General features: G+C 40.3%; 1 protein-coding gene across 2 annotated transcripts in view; it reads right to left on the bottom strand.

The window, feature by feature from the left end:
- GLI3 (GLI family zinc finger 3) overlaps positions 1-12,114 on the bottom strand; it is a 308,102-nt gene that overhangs the window by 158,451 nt on the left and 137,537 nt on the right. The window lies entirely within an intron of this gene.

The following is a 12,114-nucleotide window of genomic DNA, read 5'->3' on the forward strand; positions in this document are numbered from 1 at the left end:
ATTTCTAAGGTGGACACCTTACAAATTGTTAAGGTGCAATTTGTGCACAGTTAGTTCTTTGTTTAATCGAGAAATCTGCCTGAACTCTGATTGGGCTGATTTCCCTAAGGCCGGGAGTGAAGGTTATTTCCTTATGCCTTTTGGGAGCAGCAATCTCTCTAATACGTTTCTGAATTATTCCAGCTTGTGCCGAGGCTGAACAGGAGAACAAAGCCCTGGTTCCACAGCAGAAAGACTAACTGAACTCCCAGCTGGGAAGGTTTAGGCAGAGATTTATAAGTACAAACACTGAAGAAATTTGCAAGTAATTGCATGTATTTGCTTTTCGTTGTGGGATGCAGTAAACCAGTATTTATTAAAATACATCGGCAAGGTACTGTTTATTACCCCCTCTCCTTGATGTCTTGTAGAGGGGAATAAAGTGCTTGGCTCTTTTCATTTCTTTAAATTAAGGGGCCAAAACAGCATTTCAAGGAATATAAGGAAGAAGCTGAAATTAGACATATACTCTGAATGGCTACTGCCTCTTACTTAAGTTGGAATTGGTGCATGAACATGGCTCTAGATCTGCTGTTCTGATTTAATCTTGTAAAGCTTAACTTTTTTTCTACTTTCATAAGTTTCCATGAATCCATTATTTGGGGACCAACAATTACCATTTTCTCCTACAGAACTGCTGTTATTATTCTTGGATTGCAGCCTGCAAAACTGAGTGATAAATAGGCACATGTTCACGGGATACAAAATAACAGGCTCAGGCCCGGTGTGGTGGCTCACGCCTGTAATTCCAGCACTTTGGGAGGCGGAGGCAGACGGATCACGAGGTCAGGAGTTCGAGACCAACCTGGCCACCATGGTGAAACCCCGTCTCTACTAAAAATACAAAAATTAGCTGGGCGTGGTGGTGCACACTTGTAATCCCAGCTACTCGGGAGGCTGAGGCAAAAGAATTACTTGAACCCAGGAGGCGGAGGTTGCAGTCAGCCGAGATCATGCCATTGCACTCCAGCCTGGGTGACAGTGAGATTCTGTCTCAATAAAAAAAATAAATAAATAAATAATAATAATAATAATAATAAATAACAGGCTGAGAAAGTTACAGCTTAATAAGAGAGTGACTTAAACAAACCACCACCAAAAAGAGATACTACGTTCACTGGCTGCTGCATCTAAATTCCTGTGCCATCAGCTACTTTGGGTTTTAATTTGCCAATGAGTAAAGGTCAGAAGAAACCAGACAGATGACTCTCCTTCCCTCTTCAACTTGGATCACAGCTCCCCACCTGCCTCAGTGTCCCCCTTTTAATGACAGACCCAAATTGTTCTACCTAATACTCCTTAACACAATGGTCTCAAACTTTAGCTGCATCAGCTTTGCCTAAAGAGCTCGTTAACACAGATTGCTGGGTCTCAGTCCGAGAGTTTCTGATTCAGTAAGACAGAGGAGGCACACAAGAAGTACCATTTCTAATAAGTTCCCTGGGGATGCAGATGCTGCGTGTCCTGGGACCACACTTTGATAAATGCTGGTCTAGAAGGCAAATGGGCAAAAGTTTGGTTCAGTGAAGGTAAGCGGTAGCTATTGTGCCCGCCCCCAAAATAGCAAATAACAGAAATGAAATACCAATGTATGTTATTTTAGTCAACAAATGTTAATTGCCACCTGCTTAAATATATGCCTGACAACATTATCTCCATGTAGAATTCCCAAGCTCCTGCCCTCTCTTCCACACTGGTCTTTGCCTACTTTTCCTTCCATCTGATGTCCCTTAAGAATCTGGATGTGTGACCCAAGCTGGGGAGCGACAGCTTCCAGTTTGCATGTTTGCTCTTCTTAGAACTGCAGGATCCTCACGTCCCCATTTTCTCTTCCTCCATCAGCAGTGCACCCACCTAAGCAGTAGGCACCCATTGAATACCAGCTGCTATTGTTTTAAAATGACAATCAGAATAAAATCAGAGAGCAGTAACAGAAACTAGTGTGTGCTTCTCTGTTCCTCAGCACAGCAACTCTGGTTATCTTAAGTTCAGTGTTGGTAATTAATAAGCCCCAGATCATAAAATTAAAAGGTACCAAGTAGCCACAGGTAGAAGGTTTTCTGAGACTGGCAGCAGAGATGGCAGCCGATCCCCTCTCCCCTTGGCTTGAGGGCCAGTACCTCCCATGCTTCTGCACCTGTATCTTTAAAACAGAGAACATGCTACCATGTTACCTCCCAATGTCTATGACATGAAGACAAATGAATTAGAGACCCTAGAGGAATATTAAAATGAAAAACGCTACTTGATAAAAATAAGCCAGACCAGGAAATCAGATAGCATGCTTTTATATATATAATATATATATTTTATAGGAAAAGTCCTGGCTTTTACACAGCTTTTCCAGTTATAAAAGCCTCACCTCCTGATCACATAAAATCAGATTTTCTATGATTTTTATTAGAGAAGAACCATGAGGTCTGTATGTATAATCACAAATTGACCAGAAGTGATAACTGCTGGAACAGAAAACAAGATTGTTCTGTGCCTCAGGTATTCAAACTTCAATCACTTAAGAGAGAGAAGAGTTTCATACCAATATGGACTCTCATGACCAAGTGCACATAGGATGTCAATGTCTGGATCCAGATGCTCGACCCTTACACAAGCATCTGAAGCAGGTACTTGGTGTCAGGAAGGAAGCTGAGGGGTCAAGTGACTTACACAAGACAAGTCAGCCAGCGAAGGGCTGAGACTGGAATCCTGTCCTTTCTAATTCCAAAATCACATCTGATTTTCCTCCAAGAAACCAAGTCACCAGCACCTATCTTTTCTTTACTAAAAGCATGCATAAGTCAAGTATATTCTAAAAGATAATCACCTATTAAAACTGAATAAGGAAAACCAGCTATAGTAACCCCCTCTGTACCAAATGCTGAATCAGGAAAGACACCGAACTTTTTGATAATCAGATTTTCCTAGAGCCTGAACAGGGTGAAAAATTCTTGAAGGTGTAATATTTTTACTAGAACACGCAAGGGTGTTTTTAAACCTTACAATCAAAATGTCCAAAATGATAAATTTGGACATTAATTACAAAACTTGTACTACCTCAAACTTTTTATTACATTCTACACCTCTACTGTTTTCTTGTGGTTATCACAAGTGCTAACAAAACATTAGCATTCATATCAAGTAAAATCAACTGGCAAGTCTATTATTGACATTTATTTTAAATGTGTATGTCTGAAGTATGTGTTACTCATCCCTTAAATTAACATCTTCCACCTTGATGGGACAATTGGACAGACCAGGCCAACACTTTTTTCACGAGTAATTAATAACTCTATTTTCACATTTCTGGAGAGAGAATTACACTCAACCAACATTTCCACATCCTGAATCTGCTAATCTCAGCAATAAAACCTTCCTTTAAAACACATGCAGGGTCTTGACCAAAGAGTAATGATAGAAAACTAATTCATAAACTTGGTGGTTTTTCTAGCAAATGACAGCAGTTTCATATTTAGTAAAGTCTATATTTTTGTTGACTGTATACACCAAAATACATATGCATTAAAATGCAGACAAGGGTGTATATATTTCTATTTTCTAAAAGGAAATTCAGAGATACAAAAACATAATTATACAAATTATCCTTAGTTCTTGTTGTTAATTCAGTTTAGGCACAACCCCTGAGAAATAAATAAAAATTCTCCATAGCATGAAATAACTGGTATTCAATCTTCTTTACTTACTGCGGATACTAAATTGTACTAAATTGTACTAAAAGTACTAAATTGATGTCATCATAAATATTCAATTTCATTTTTAAGTAATTACAAAAAGTAAAGTGTAATTCAAAGAATGGTCTGATGTGCCACAACCAGCCGTGCAAATGCACAGGATCTTTTTAAGATGGAAAATGTAAGTGCTTACCAACTGGGAACTTGAAGAAATTGAGACTGACATCTGACCTTTAAAAGCAGTGGTTCTCACACTTTATTGTTTAAAAACTTGTTAAAAACACAGAATCTAAGATCCAGTTCTCAGAAATTCTGACTCAGGAGTCTGGCACGAAGCCAAGATGCTACATGGTCACACCAAGATCTGCAAGGTTGGTTCTGTTACTACAGTAAAGAGTCACCTTCAGAGGCAGGGTGCCTGATGCCCACCAAGTCATCATTCCGCTTTGTTCGACTCTCCCATGGCAGCTGCCTCTCCTCACTGTCTTGTCTTGCCTTCCATTATTTACTCACTCATGGGTGGAGAGGAGTTACCTTTAAAATAGACCATCTCAAAAAGTGATTTTCCTTTTGATAACTGACTGTCAATCAATGTAAACACACAACAAAACAATCCCTTGCAGAAGTTTAAAAGCCAAACACATTCTTATCTCTAGAATGTCAGGTGGCCTATATGACTATATCTTTTTCCCTCACTAAATTGACTGCAGCAGCTTAGCTTGCTTCTGTTGTTATTTTAAAGATTATTTCAAATTTGGAAAGAGTCTGACCTGCAGAAAATGTGGACGACACTTACTGTGGGACTGTGTACCAGTTTTGGTACTCGTTTTAATTCTCAGTGCTCCTCTTCCTAGAGAACCAAACCAACACCAGAGAGGCTAAGCAAAGGCAGTCAGTTGGATGTGAATTACCTTTTGGTCGCTGACAACAGAAAGTTACCCTGAACCACCGACCGAGGGATGGAAAGCCTCCGTATCCCGTTAGTAATTCTCAGAATCATCTCTGTTCCCAGCCAAGTATGGAAAGTCAAGTATAGTATCATGGAACCAAATTCAAATGCTGGTCTCAAAGTTCCCGACTTGCTTGCCTTCAAGTGCCCCTTGAGGGATTTTAAATGACAGTGAAAAGGTTTGTTCAACTAAAAATTCAAAGTGTCGGGACAAAGTTTATTTCTGAGACTCAAGAGATGGTTTTTGCTTTAGTTGTTGATGTTGCCATTGTTGTTGTTGTGTGTGTGTAACAAGTCAGAAATAAAATCTGCCACTTGTCTTTTCCTAAATGATGGTATTTAAAATAGCAAGTCTAAGAAAATCTAGCAGTTTGGTTTGCTCGCTCAAAGAATATATTTTTAACATGAAGTGTTCCAAGTAGTTGCAAGTTATGCTGATAGATATTTTATAAAGGCAATGGGTCAAAAGAACTCAACAATCCCTTCTAGAGCCAAGCTACGGCAGATTTTCTTTTGAAAAAGGGACAGAGTTGACAGAGAAAAGAGTGAGGAAGTGGAAGCTGACAATTTAGTGCTAATGGTATTGCTCGCACAAAAGCAAAAACACAACAACAACCAGGAAAGGGTGCCGGATGGTTACAGTCCTCACTCCAACAAGTATTTTTAAGTATCAACAACTTGGAGAGGATAGGGGAAAAATAGGCTGCCGTGGTGCCTTGTACAGGTGGCGCCAAGGTCCCTGGCTGGGCCCTTGGACAAAACCATCTCATGTAAACCTTAAAGAGGATTAATCCTCAAGGAGCACTGTAATGAGACCTTAAAAGGCTGAACAACAGCAGCAGACCACGGAGGAAGGCAGTCGTCTGCTCCCCCAAGTCTTGCTAGCAGAGTTACATCAAAGCAAACGGGCAGCAGATAGCAGGCTTCCACGGCAATCCCTTATCTCGGCTCCAGCGGACGCCGCTACTGTGATTGTCTTGAACTGCCACCTGTCCCAGGCATCTTTGAAGGCAACGCTAAGCCTCTGATGGATCTGACCTCCTTGAGCTGAGATCCTTTTATGTCTTTCTTCATTTTCTGCCCTGCGACATTCTTCCCCTGCCATGCACACGACATGAAACAAAGGGAGTTCTCACTCCTGACTCACTGTCCCCAGCCATTTGAGAGCAAAGAAAAACAATGTTCAGGATTATACTCTGCCCGTAATACGGAGCTGTCCTCAGGAGACAAGCCTCTTATTTTTGAGGGTATAACTATAGACAGCATTTACGTGCAAGCGCTTTACAATGGGGTTCGATGGAGCTGGACGCCAAGATAGGAATGCTGCATGTCTGAGATAACTCAAAAACACAAGGAATGATCATACGAAAACTCGATTAATAACCACATGTTTTCACAGGAGGAATACGAATACAAATACTGAAATATTAAAACATACTTACAAAATCACTGCACATTGGGGCTTGAAAAAATAGCAGCACACAAATGTCCTTAAACCTGGTCAACTTAAAAGGAATTTTTAAAAAATGATGAGAGAGAAAAATATTTAAAACACACATATACTGGCAGGTGAGAAAAGTTTGAAACCTGAATGGTAAAATAGTTCTCTCTGAGGCCTAAGAGACTAGAGGTATCTGGCTTTTCCAAATCATTCCAGGAGAAAGAGTAGTGCCTGTGTTTCTCTGAAAAGTTCTGACATTTGAGGGGAAGGAAAACTGCTGTGGTCAAATTCATTCAATACAAGACTTCTCAACATCCTCTTATTCTGTCACACAAGTCTGTCTGCACACATTGCTTTAATAACGCTCACCTATGTGACTGTTTCTCATATGACTGAAATTGTAACACACCTCAGCAAGTGATCTAGAATGGTATGACTTTAATATTTTGCCTCATTTCACTAAAGATTTCAGGCAGCATACAAGAATTCACCAGGTAGAAAATGCCAACTGAAGAAAAATCTGATCAGAGAACAGTTTAGATGATCAAGACCTAAAGAAAGTTAAGAGAGAATATGCAGGCCGCAATCCAATAGAGTTGGAATAACCGAGCAGCCACTTTAAATCTGAGTTTCCTGGTAGGCAATGAGTAAAGGAAAACAAAATCAGCTATATGATATATCCTGTAGGAAGTCACATAACCACCTTATATCATGGTCTTGTGTTTTATCTGCACAGTATTTAAAATTTTCAGAAAAGTATACACCTCACTTGACACAGATCAGCAATCCTATAGCTACCATAACAACATTATTCTAGTCTGGGCTTTGGTCTGGGTTCCAAAATTCACTTCTTAGAAGAGGGTCAGCCTAAAGGGCTGGGAAGCTGTGGCCTTCTTGTTTCTGGGTTACGGGGCTGTCTCCAGCCCAAAAGAGTGAGGCTCCCACAGAAACACCCAATGACGAGCGTCAGTCCAGAGCCAGCCCCTGAACCATTTACACTTTCCACTCCCACACTCAGGATGGCCTCCTCAACTCTGGGGCTATTACAGTTCTTTCAGTTTGGATTTTTTTAGCTTTCAATTTTTCACCAGCTTTCAACCACACGGTCTTGTCCTCTGATTGACAGGCTATCTTCTCACTTCTGACATGGCTCTTGATTGCAGGCACTCCTTCTGGTAACAAGCCTTTTTAACTTCGGCCAGAGAGGCCTGGCAGTAAGTGGACCTCAGAGCTGATCCCAGGCTTGCAGTAGACAAACTGCCTCGTGCTCTTCTGTCCAAGCTGGGATAAAGATGTTTCTCTCTGACACTATAGCCCATTACACATTTTTCAGAGATGCATGATTTTAAAAAGAAACACACTGACATGTACTTCATGTGAGGTGGGCAGCATGTATCTGAAGCTCATAAATCTACCCACTTCCCTCTTCTCAATGAGATCTGACTTGCAAAACTGTTTGCAGACTGTGGTGCCTTTTAAACAGCACACATGCATCCCCAGGATTCACTACGCCCATTTCCTAGACAGGGCCAGTTTCTATGATGGAATAGCCTATTTCAATACAGCGCCAACTTAAAATCTTTAAACTCCAGTAGTGTTTGGGACAGACTGAAAATAACTTTTCCAATTTTAAAGCAACCTAAGTTTTATAGTGTATTTTTATTTCTCCAAGTTCATGATTTTTAAACAACGTAGTAGGCATTAAAATGAACCATGTTAAGAAACAAATGTAGGGCCTGGCACAGTGGCTGTCGCCTGCAATCCCAGCACTTTGGGAGGCCAAGACAGCGGATGGCTTGAGCTCAGGGGTTAGAGACCAGCCTGGGCAACATGGCAAAACCCCATCTCCATAAAAAATACAAAATTATTAGCCAGGTGTGGTGGTGCATGCCTGTGGTCCCAACTACTCAGGAGGCTGAGGCAGGAGGATTGCTTGAGCCCAGGAACTGGGAGGCAAAAGTTGTAGTGAGCCATGATCATGCCACCATACTCCAGCCTGGGCAACAGAGCAAGACCCTGACTCAAAAAAAAAGAAAGAAAAGAAAAAAAGAAGGAAACAAATTTAAAACAGGGTGCCAATCAAGTATCTTCAAATAGACTTAATATGCAATACAAAAAATCAAAGAAAACATACATATATAGGAATATATAGGAAGATGTTAGGAGAAAAACTTACCTGAGTAGCCAGTCTGTAATAAGGGAGCACTCAATTTAAGATGCATTTTGACAAGATCACTCACTTTAATTGTCTGCTATGGTATTAGCCAGAATTCAATTATTTGATTTACACTTCTATCAACCTATCATATATTTCTATTGAATACTACCAGTTGGATATTGTTGTTACTGTTTTTAATCCATTTGGTTAAAAAAAAATAAACAAAGTGACATTTTTGTCAGGAAATGAAAGACTAGCTCTTCCAGTAGCAAGAAGTAAGATTTTCAAAAGACTTTTTGGCTTTTGGATCATTGTTTTTGGGAAGCTGCCTCTTTAATCTTTGTAAGTAATTCTGTAAAATATGATACATGCCTAGTTTTTATCTAGGGAGAAGTTTAGAATTAAATTCATTTATTTTCAGGCTTCTCAAATTTGTAAAATCATAAAGAGAAGAAAATATATCTTAAAAACTAAAAGTAAGAAAGTTATAAAGAAGGATTCAGCAGCATCAGAAGAGATCTTAAATGTGCAAAAGGAAAAACAGTCAGTCAGACAGCCCATGAGCCCCCCTTGGTATGTCAGTAATTTTTTTTAGGGCGAGAACCAAGGCATTGGAGATGTGAGGGTAAGAATGGAACTCAATGGGTTTTAACAAGTTATCTCACTTAATTCCTGTTATCACCCTGTGCGGCTGCCATTTCCAATCCCATTTTAGAGACGAGGAAGCCAGTCCAATATCTAAGAGCTTGCTCAAGGTCACACTGCCAGAAGGTGGCAGAGGCGGGCCTGGGTCCTCAGTTTAACTGACACTACTGCAGTGTAGCAGAAATGCAACATATTTAATCTATCATTTCCAGTTCAAGATAGCAGGCTGGGCAAACATATTTCTCGCCTGTCCCTCTAAAGACCTCTGTGAAATGAAAAAATGGAAGTAAGTGTTGTAGTAATGATAAAATAACACTACCAAAGAATAAAATGTACCAAGCCCTTACTCTGTGCTAGGCACTTCTAAGAGCTTTATTTATATTAAGTAATTCAGTCCTCAAAATGAATCTATGAGGTCAGAGCTACTCCCGGCCCCATTGTATAGAAGAGAAAATGGAGGCTCAGAAAGGCTAAGTAATTTGCCCATAATCACATTGTTAGAAGTGGCAGAATCAGAATTTGAACTGAGACAGTCTGGGTCTATAGCTGAAACTCTTAACACAGTCAATGAAATACATAAAATTAAGAAAAAAGTTTCAACCCATTTCTGCAAGATGCAAAGTGGGTAAGACTGGAATTATAGGTGGATATGGCACATAGAGAAGCAGCAGCCTGAAATATTCTTTAAGAGGGCAAAGAAACAGGTGGCAGCTGGTTCACCTAAGTAGCCCTGGACCAGGCCAGGCGTGGTGGCTCACGCCTGTAATCCCAGCACTTTGGGAGGCCAAGACGGGGGGATCACATGGTCAGGAGTTTAAAACCAGTCTGATCAAGATGGTGAAACCCCGTATCTACTAAAAATACAAAAAAATTAGCCAGGCATGGTGGTGGGCGCCTGTAATCCCAGTCACTCAAGAGGCTGAGGCAGAGAATTGCTTGAACCTGGGAGGCGGAGGTTGCAGTGAGCCGAGATCGCACCACTGCACTCCAGCCTGGACAACAGAGACTTGTCCCAAAAAGAAAAAGAAGCCCTGGGCTGGGCAGATCTTAACAGGACACACCCGTGACAGTCAGATGGCCTGTCTCCTGCCCACAGCACACAAGCACAGGTAGCTGGCATTTCCCCAGGTAAAAATGTTATGATTCTCCTTCAAAAAATAGAATGAATTGTCCTGGGAAAGCAAAACTTCAGCGTGGATTTTGAAGCCCTGTTTCCACCCAAGTCTATCATGCAAATGCACTCACCACAAGAGTCATACCAGCTCTTACTTCTAGCGTTGGTCCCAGCAAGTTGGTTTGACACCCTTATTGGTACCCAAGCCAAACTGGTTCTTACAGCTCCCCAGAATCAAGCCTCTTCATTCTGGCATGTGGAGAAGCTCCACCCTATTTCCCTAAAGGAAATCTTGCCAACTGATACATGTGGTCCGGATGCTCCATCCATCCATCCATCCAACCATCCATCCATCCATCCATCCATCCATCCAACCATCCATCCATCCATCCATCCATCCATCCAACCATCCATCCATCCATCCATCCATCCATCCATCCATCCATCCATCCATCCATCCAAGTTTCCATATGCCGAGCAGAACAACGCTAGGCCAGCCATCCTTCTCCATGGTTTTGGGGAATGACACCCAAGGATCACTAGGCTTATGAGCAGACAAAAGGACAGGAATGAGGATGACCAATATCAACAAGAAAAACTAACCTTGGAAGAAACATTTAGAAGGTTTTAGAAAGCATTAAATACAAAAGGCAAGAGCAAGATGTTAAGAAGAAGTTTCAATAAAAGATTTTTTAAAGTTCTTAGAAATTAAGATTATGACTGCAAAAAGTCAAATATCATGTAGAGCAATGAAAAATGAAGTTAAGGAAATTTTCCAGAACCAAAAGCAAAGACAGAGAGGATATCAGAGTAAAGAAAAGAGACACACAGAAGTAACCTAGGAGGTCTAACAGTCAACTATGCAGAATCTTGGGAAGAAAGAACAGAGAAAACACAGCAGATAAAATTATTAAAGACATAATAGAAATCATCCATAGTGATAAAGAATGCATATTCAGATTCAAATAGTCCACAAAGGGATGGGCAGAATTAAGAAAAATAAAAATTAAATTAAAACACTTACATCTAGGTACATACTTTCAAACCACTAAGGATAAAAAGATACCAAAAGTTTCCTGGAAGGAAAAAAATAAGCCATCTACAAAGGAATACAAATCAAAGAGACATCAGACTTCTCATCTGCAACTTTGGATGGTAATAGAAAATGTAGTGATGCCTTAAAGGATCTTAAAGTTAGAATTCTAACTACACCATCAGGAAAGAGCAAGGGCAGACTAAAGAGAATTTCACAGATGCAAAGACTCAGAAATTCTGCCTCCACTGTTGTTGGGAAGGTACTTGATGTATTCCAATAAAATAAAGGAATAAATTAGGAATGGGAAAGTTGAAGTCGTAAGACCTAGAAACAGTGGTTCTAATCCAGAAGATCACAAAGGGATGTCTGGAGATTCCTGGCTCAGATTTCTCAGGAGAATGAAGTGGCCAGGAAAGAAGGGGGCTTTCCCTTAAGTGCAAAAGATATGGTTGGGAGGTTGGGGAGTGAGGGAATGTAAGACTATTGTAAAGACAGATAATAGGGAAAAAACTAAATCAACTACCAAAAAGCAATACGATAGGTAGGAAAGCAATTAAAGAGTAAGTGTAGATAAAGCACTTGTTCTTAATGCTAGACGCATCGTCGTTGGGTGATTTAAGAATTTAGAACACTGGGCTAACAGAGAAGGTCAGGTATGATCTTAACATTCTACTGGTTCAACACAGAGAATTTCCACAACCTTAATGCTGTAGATGCTTTCTAGGTCTTCAACTTTAAAAACTAATCTATAGACAAAAACATAGCAGATGTGGCTATGATAGTAAGACCCCCACAAACATATTAACAACCTTGATACTATTATAGAAAAGCTGGGCTCCAGAAGATGGGATGTGGATGGCAGAGGGGACCTAACTTCCTACTCGTTTTGCTATGAAAAGCTGATGAGGAAACGAAAGAGAAGCTTACAACACTCTTTAAAGTTATACAAGTACCCAATAGACAAGTAATAATATAATATCAACATTGAAAGAAGAGGGCACAGTATTAAAAATTAAAGATTAACTTTCTTATTGCAAAGTCAATAT

The sequence above is a fragment of the Mandrillus leucophaeus genome, unplaced genomic scaffold (assembly GCF_000951045.1).
Source record: "Mandrillus leucophaeus isolate KB7577 unplaced genomic scaffold, Mleu.le_1.0 Scaffold472, whole genome shotgun sequence".
Taxonomy (NCBI): domain Eukaryota; kingdom Metazoa; phylum Chordata; class Mammalia; order Primates; family Cercopithecidae; genus Mandrillus; species Mandrillus leucophaeus.